Source organism: Sinocyclocheilus anshuiensis, unplaced genomic scaffold, assembly GCF_001515605.1.
Source record: "Sinocyclocheilus anshuiensis isolate Anshui unplaced genomic scaffold, SAMN03320099.WGS_v1.1 scaffold5006, whole genome shotgun sequence".
Classification (NCBI taxonomy): domain Eukaryota; kingdom Metazoa; phylum Chordata; class Actinopteri; order Cypriniformes; family Cyprinidae; genus Sinocyclocheilus; species Sinocyclocheilus anshuiensis.
In genome coordinates this window covers 67114-73485 of record NW_015548530.1, presented here as the reverse complement: position 1 = coordinate 73485, position 6372 = coordinate 67114, and the positions used below count along the sequence as shown (strand labels likewise).

At 36.7% G+C, this 6372-nt stretch overlaps 1 pseudogene; it reads right to left on the bottom strand.

The window, feature by feature from the left end:
* The window catches only part of LOC107656823 (polypeptide N-acetylgalactosaminyltransferase 9-like), a 75400-nt pseudogene that overhangs the window by 14223 nt on the left and 54805 nt on the right, over nt 1–6372 (bottom strand).

Genomic DNA, 6372 nt, shown 5'->3' with positions numbered 1-6372 from the left:
ATCCATGAACCATCATGGGGAACACCTGGGACAAATTAAACATGGGAAAGGAACACCTGGGGAGCAAGACACAGACAAAACATGGAACAGAGTCTGACAGCTCGAGGGTGCTTTGCAGCCTCTATGTGCCCTCAATCCCGAGCCAAACGTGCACTCATATGAACTACAATCCAACAGTGATGAAGAGGATTCTAGAAGAGAGTGGTTGATTACTGTTCCACTTTTTTTTAAGGCTGTATACGAAAAAAAAATTAAGTGCCACAGAAAACATATTTCCATGTTACACTGAAAAAATAGTTAATTACTGAAAAAGCTACACTACTTTGAGAACAGCTGAGCTGCTGTCACACTAATGAAAAATATTAAGACATGTTCAGTTAGAAGCATCACTACTTTTAGTTAGTCCAATACTTCAGTGCAGTTTGACCAGATAAAACAACTGCAAAACATACAGCGTCAGTGGAAACTGTAAATAATGTTAAAAAAAAAAAAAAAACCTTTAAAGGTTATTTATAAATCTTGAGTTGTGTGCAAGAGTACATACCTAAAAGTTTACTCTTGCGGTGTTTGTCTCTTGCTGTTTATTTTTCCTCTTTTTGTTAGTCTTTAACAGCAGTCTCTAACCAAGCAACAAAAATGTTTGTTTGCTCAGACAAAACACAGACTGTTGCAGCATACCAAAACAGGTTAGTCATATTTTATCTGGGGATGTTATGCTGTCTATTCACACAGCATTTTATGTATTTCAATTTATAAAAAGCTTTATAAAAGCTTTTATGTCTGAAGCAACAGGAGAAACTGGTAAACATTTAGGATCTGTATTAGTTATAGAAAAAACAAATAAAATCATTAAAGGTAACACAAATGGATGCGTCCATACCACTATCACTGTTGTCATCCACCAGTATGATTTCTTTGAGCAGGTGTGCCGGGGTGTGGTTGACCACGCTGTGTACAGACCGCAGGATGACAGAGAGAGCTTCGTTCACAAAGATGAAGACAACAGAGATCTGGGGAAGGTCATCAGAGTAGGTCAACTGCTTACACCTGGAGAGAAAACACACAGTTTTGCAGCTTTATAGTCAGAACATTTAATAATTTTACATTATACAGGGTTCGTACACATTTTTACCAAAACAGTCCCGAATGATGTATTACTCTTACCTTTATGAGCAAAAATTACGGTTGTTTGCACTGTTATAAGAAAAAAATGCAGGTGATCGTGCTGGCGACTCCATGTCCTGCAAAGCGCGCTTTAGCTTCTCTGCACAAACGATTGGATACGCGCCTAATAGCACACATTTATCTAGGTTAACCATTTAAACTAACATTGTTTTTTAAAGCATTTTATATAGGCCTATAGATTTTATTTTAGTCAAGTGGTGATGATTTGAGAAGGCTAAATTGATCAAACATAGGCTATGATTAACTCACTGTCTGCCACTGGCCGCTTGGTCGTTACTTTAAAAAAACAAGTACTTGATTTTAACAAACAAAAACATACATATTTCTAAATTAACGTAATAAAGAAACGAAAATAGATTTCAATGACTTTTCCAAAACTTTCTGGGTTTATTTATTTTTCCAAAACTTTTCCAGGCCTGGAAATTGGTGTTTTAAAATTCCATGACTTTTCCGGGTTTTTCATGACCGTACGAACCCTGATTATGGGAAAATCACAAATCTTTTTTTTTTTTGTATATTATGCAAGTTTTATTGTGTAAGTCGTGGGGGGAGGGGGAAGTCGTGGCCTAATGGTTAGAGTCGGACTCGTAACCCAAAGGTTGCGGGTTCGAGTCTCGTACCAGCAGGGATTGTAGGGAGTGAATGTACAGCGCTCTCTTCCAGTGCAGAGCACTAATTCCGAGTATGGGTAACCATACTTGGCCACATGTCACGTCACACTTAGATGGAGTAGATTACTTCCATCAACACCTTGCACAGTCCTATACCACTTCCTAGGTCGACATTCCATTCAGAAACATTAGGCAGTTTTGATTTATATGCTGTTTAATGTTTGATGACCATGTTTACATATGCATCTGCTTACATATGCGATCACTTGTTTCTGTTTCTTCATCGTGTTTTCATTCAGAAGATGTGTAATAGTGCCTACTACCATATAACAGTGAAAACATGGAAAGCCAGAAAAGTACTGCAAATGCTAATTCTTGTTGGCTTTAAAAGAAAATGAAAAATGTCACACATAAAGTCTGCATCTTTCTCCACTGTGAGCAGGACTTGAATATGTTTACTAATTTGTAATTACAGCTCCAGTTGTAACTATTAGAATGGCATGATATGGCCCGTTCACACCAACAATAAAGATAACAGACATTCTGTTTATTAAAAGCACATGATGCACAAATTCTAGAGCTCTATAAAGCAGGATGGATTCTGATCAGCTGTCAATGCTTTTATCGTTTATCAGGAATTTTTTTTTTTAAGTGATTTCAACAATATTGTTTCTTTGTGTCATCATTACAGTTGTGTTGTGAACACTGCTATTTTTTATTTATTTTTTACATTTAGAATGATTTTTAAAACTATATCGTGTTATTGTTATAGTCCTTGTGAATGTCTATGTGAATGGGCCTTTGTAGTCTTACTGACAAACTGTAGTCATATTTTGTTGAAGTACCAACCTGGATTACTCTCAACGGCGTGTGTTGCACGAATATCTATTTAGAGCTGGAATATAGAAGATTATGCTCTGGATAAGATGAAAATGCTGGTGCAAAGCTATATTAGAAACATAAAGCACTTCATTACATTTAGGCGCCCTAGAGGAGTTATCATATTAGTACAAGGTACAGAGACGCTGAAGAACTAAAATACAACCTGACATCTCAAACCTAAAGATTAGTTGTCTTGCCACTAATGAATATGTGCATATTTACTGTGTTGCTAACACTTTCTGCATTCTAGTTACTGACAACCCCTGACAAGCCACTAAAAAGCCTAAATTCAGTACCACATTTAATATTTTCTTGTGGGAAAAATTGAGGCACGCCGACATAGCCTTTATTGCACACTGTAAATGCTGACTGGTTTCTATGGCAACCATAAGTTCTTGATCAACATCTCACTGTGAAATCCCTCCCTCCAGCCATCCTGAGCTCTGGGAAAACAGCACGAGGCTCCTGCCTGTATGGACTTACTTTCAGCTCTTTAAATATGGCTGAGGATTACAGGGCTCAGAAATAGGTTATATTTCATAAAATATGATTACAGAGACTAGCTTTGGCATTTAGCTGATGCAAATTCTCTGGGCAATCACATTATTGAGGAACAGCAAAGTTGTTTGCTCACAAAAAGGTATACTGAACAAATAAGTAATCAAATTATATACAACCAAGACAATAAAAGTATATATGTGCATTGATATTGCATTAAAACTCATTTTTAGCTGGAGGATGAATTTTTTTTACAGTATATCCAATTGTGATAGAATTGTTACAATATGTAACTATTTTTATCCTAAATATAAGGTACTAACTTCTTGTTTGTTGAACTGTTCTATAAAAGCAATACCACATTTTTAAAGCCGCTGATATTTGGGGAAAACAGCAATCTTGCTTGTGTGATAATGCTTAACTATATATGTTGTAAATATAAAAATCAGAAACCTATAATTGGGGCATTTTTGAACTTGAATTTTGAGGACATTTTGGTCATTTTATTACATTTACATTACATTTACATTTAGTCATTTAGCAGACGTTTTATCCAAAGCGACTTACAAATGAGGACAATGGAAGCAATCAAAATCAACAAAAGAGCAATGATATACAAGTGCTATAACAAGTCTCAGTTAGCTTAACACAGTACACGTAGCAAGGGTTTTTTAAATGATATAATATATATAAAGAAAACAGATAGAATAGAAAAAGAATAGAGCAAGCTAGTGTTAGAGGCCTTTTTTGCTTTTGTTAATTGTATAATAAATGAAAAGAAAACAGAGAGAATACAAAAAGATTAGAAAGCGTTTTTTTTTTTTTTAAGAAAACAAGCAGCAAATGAATAGAGTGCAAGTCTAGAAGGGACAAGTTTTTTTTTTTTTTAAAGAATAGAATTAGAATAGAGAGTGCTAGAGTTAGAGGGTCAAATAAAGATGGAAGAGATGTGTTTTTAGCCGATTCTTGAAGCTGCTCGGACTGAGTTGGGTACGTCATTCCACCAGGAGGGAACATGTAATTTAAAAGTCTGTGAAAGTGATTTTGTGCTTCTTTGGGATGGCACAATAAAGCGACGTTCACTTGCAGAACGCAAGCTTCTAGAGGGCACATAACTGAAGTAATGAATTTAGGTAAAGGGGTGCAGAGCCAGTGGTGGTTTTGTAGGCAAACATCAATGCCTTGAATTTTATTAATCTTAAAAATTAATCTTGCTTAAATTAATCTTCGGTCAAATATTGCCCTGCAAAGAGCAATACTAGTTTTAACTTGTCTATAACTTGGCAAATGGCCATGGAATAAGCGGGATAATCGGTCAAGTGTGTATGTAAACGAATGTATTACATTCGCGTCGCTTCGCGTCGGGCGGTTATTTGCCTCCACGTCGTGCATTTAAAATCCTATGCACGGCTAGCCGTTGATTATCCCTTACATATATATATATATATATATAAAGCATTCAGTACACTGATAGCATTCAGTCTTACCCAATAATGAGGACTTTTTTGTCATTCATAGTGCAAAACAACAATTACAGATCACAGATGACTAATGGTCCACTAAAATAATGAGTGTGCCAATTTATGCATAGGCATTTCCTTCATTATAACCTCCAGAAATTAGTTTCTGGTAAAATTTGAGGAGAGCAGGTAATTGTGCATAGTCTAACACAATTATACTATCAAGCTAACTCAAATACTATTTGTTTATGCTTAATGCTGAATATGCTAAAGCCTTTTTTTGGAATAACAAGCATAAAATCCCTATCTGACAGATATCAATGAAATACTAGTTGTCCTGAGAAATCACACAAGTCTCTGTTTTAGCTCAAGGCTCTGTAAACAAAAAAAGGGATCTGGCCATGGTGTGTTATAGCCCATCAGAAAACCTGGATTCGTGCTTCTGCCTGTCAGTCATACTACACATTGGGGTTTGCTGCATTGTCTTTGAAGGATAGAGATTTGGAGAGGAGGTATGCGGTTTAAGGGATTGGAGGCTGTCTAATTCAATGGCATAGTCTAAAATACACTGTAAAAAAAAATCTGTGACATTTACGGTAAAATACCAGCAGCTGTGGTTGCCAGAACTTCACCGTAAAAAATGTGGTAGCAACATTTTAGGTTTTACAAACTTAACTGAAATTCACATACCAAATACACACAAAATACCGTATTTCATTAACTGATGTAATGTTAATAAACCAAGATATTGAAGTGTTAATATCATTGTAATGCACTGATAACCACCAAAAATTGGTGGTGATGAGAAAGTCACATGATGAACCAAAGCTCATCACAAACAGCTTTTCTACGAGCTGAGGAGGGCAATACTTATATATAGAAGGTGCACACAGTGTCATTCACACAAACACTAAACCCCACCATGGTGACACACATGATACTGAAATAATGCAATAAACATTAATTTAACAACAGATAAGAAACACAACAAAAAGAAGAAACATGTTATTTCAACAAAAAAACATCAATTATGAAGTGTCATGCAGGGAATTCTGGGAGTGTCAATTTACGTTTTTTCACTGTAAATTATACAATGAATTTTTCTTTTTCACTTCCAAAAACCATATTTTTAACAGTATTTTACTGTAAAATTACATTAAATGTAATTACATGTATTCACTGTATATAGTATGGAAACTTACAGTTAACCAGTTAACAGGTTTTTACTGTAGCATTTTTACAGTCTTTTACTCTTAAAATCACAATAATTTTTTACAGTGTAGAGACATTAGCAAGATGCCTATTATAGGCTAACATTGCTTGCAGCAGCTTTAAACTGTCCTCTGCTGGGTAACTGTAACGAACAATCCACTGAAGGTGAGTGTAGTGAAGAACCCAAGTGAGTTCATGAACGGCCTCCATGGCCATGACAGGACAGACGGTGAGTTCAAGAACGGCCTCCATGGCCGTAGCAGGACGGGCAGTGAGTTTGTGAACGGCCTCCTTGGCCGTAGCAGGACGGGCAGTGAGTTTGTGAACTGCCTCCTTGGCCGTAGCAGGACGGGCAGTGAGTTCGTGAATGACCTCTGTGGCCATGACAGAGCAGACAGTGAGTTCGTGAACGGCTTCCGTGGCCATGACAAGACAGTCTGTGAGTTTGTGAATGGACGCCACCACCTCAGGAGGTTCTGCAGCGGATGCCGCCTCCTCTGGAGGTTCTGCAGCGGATTCATGGT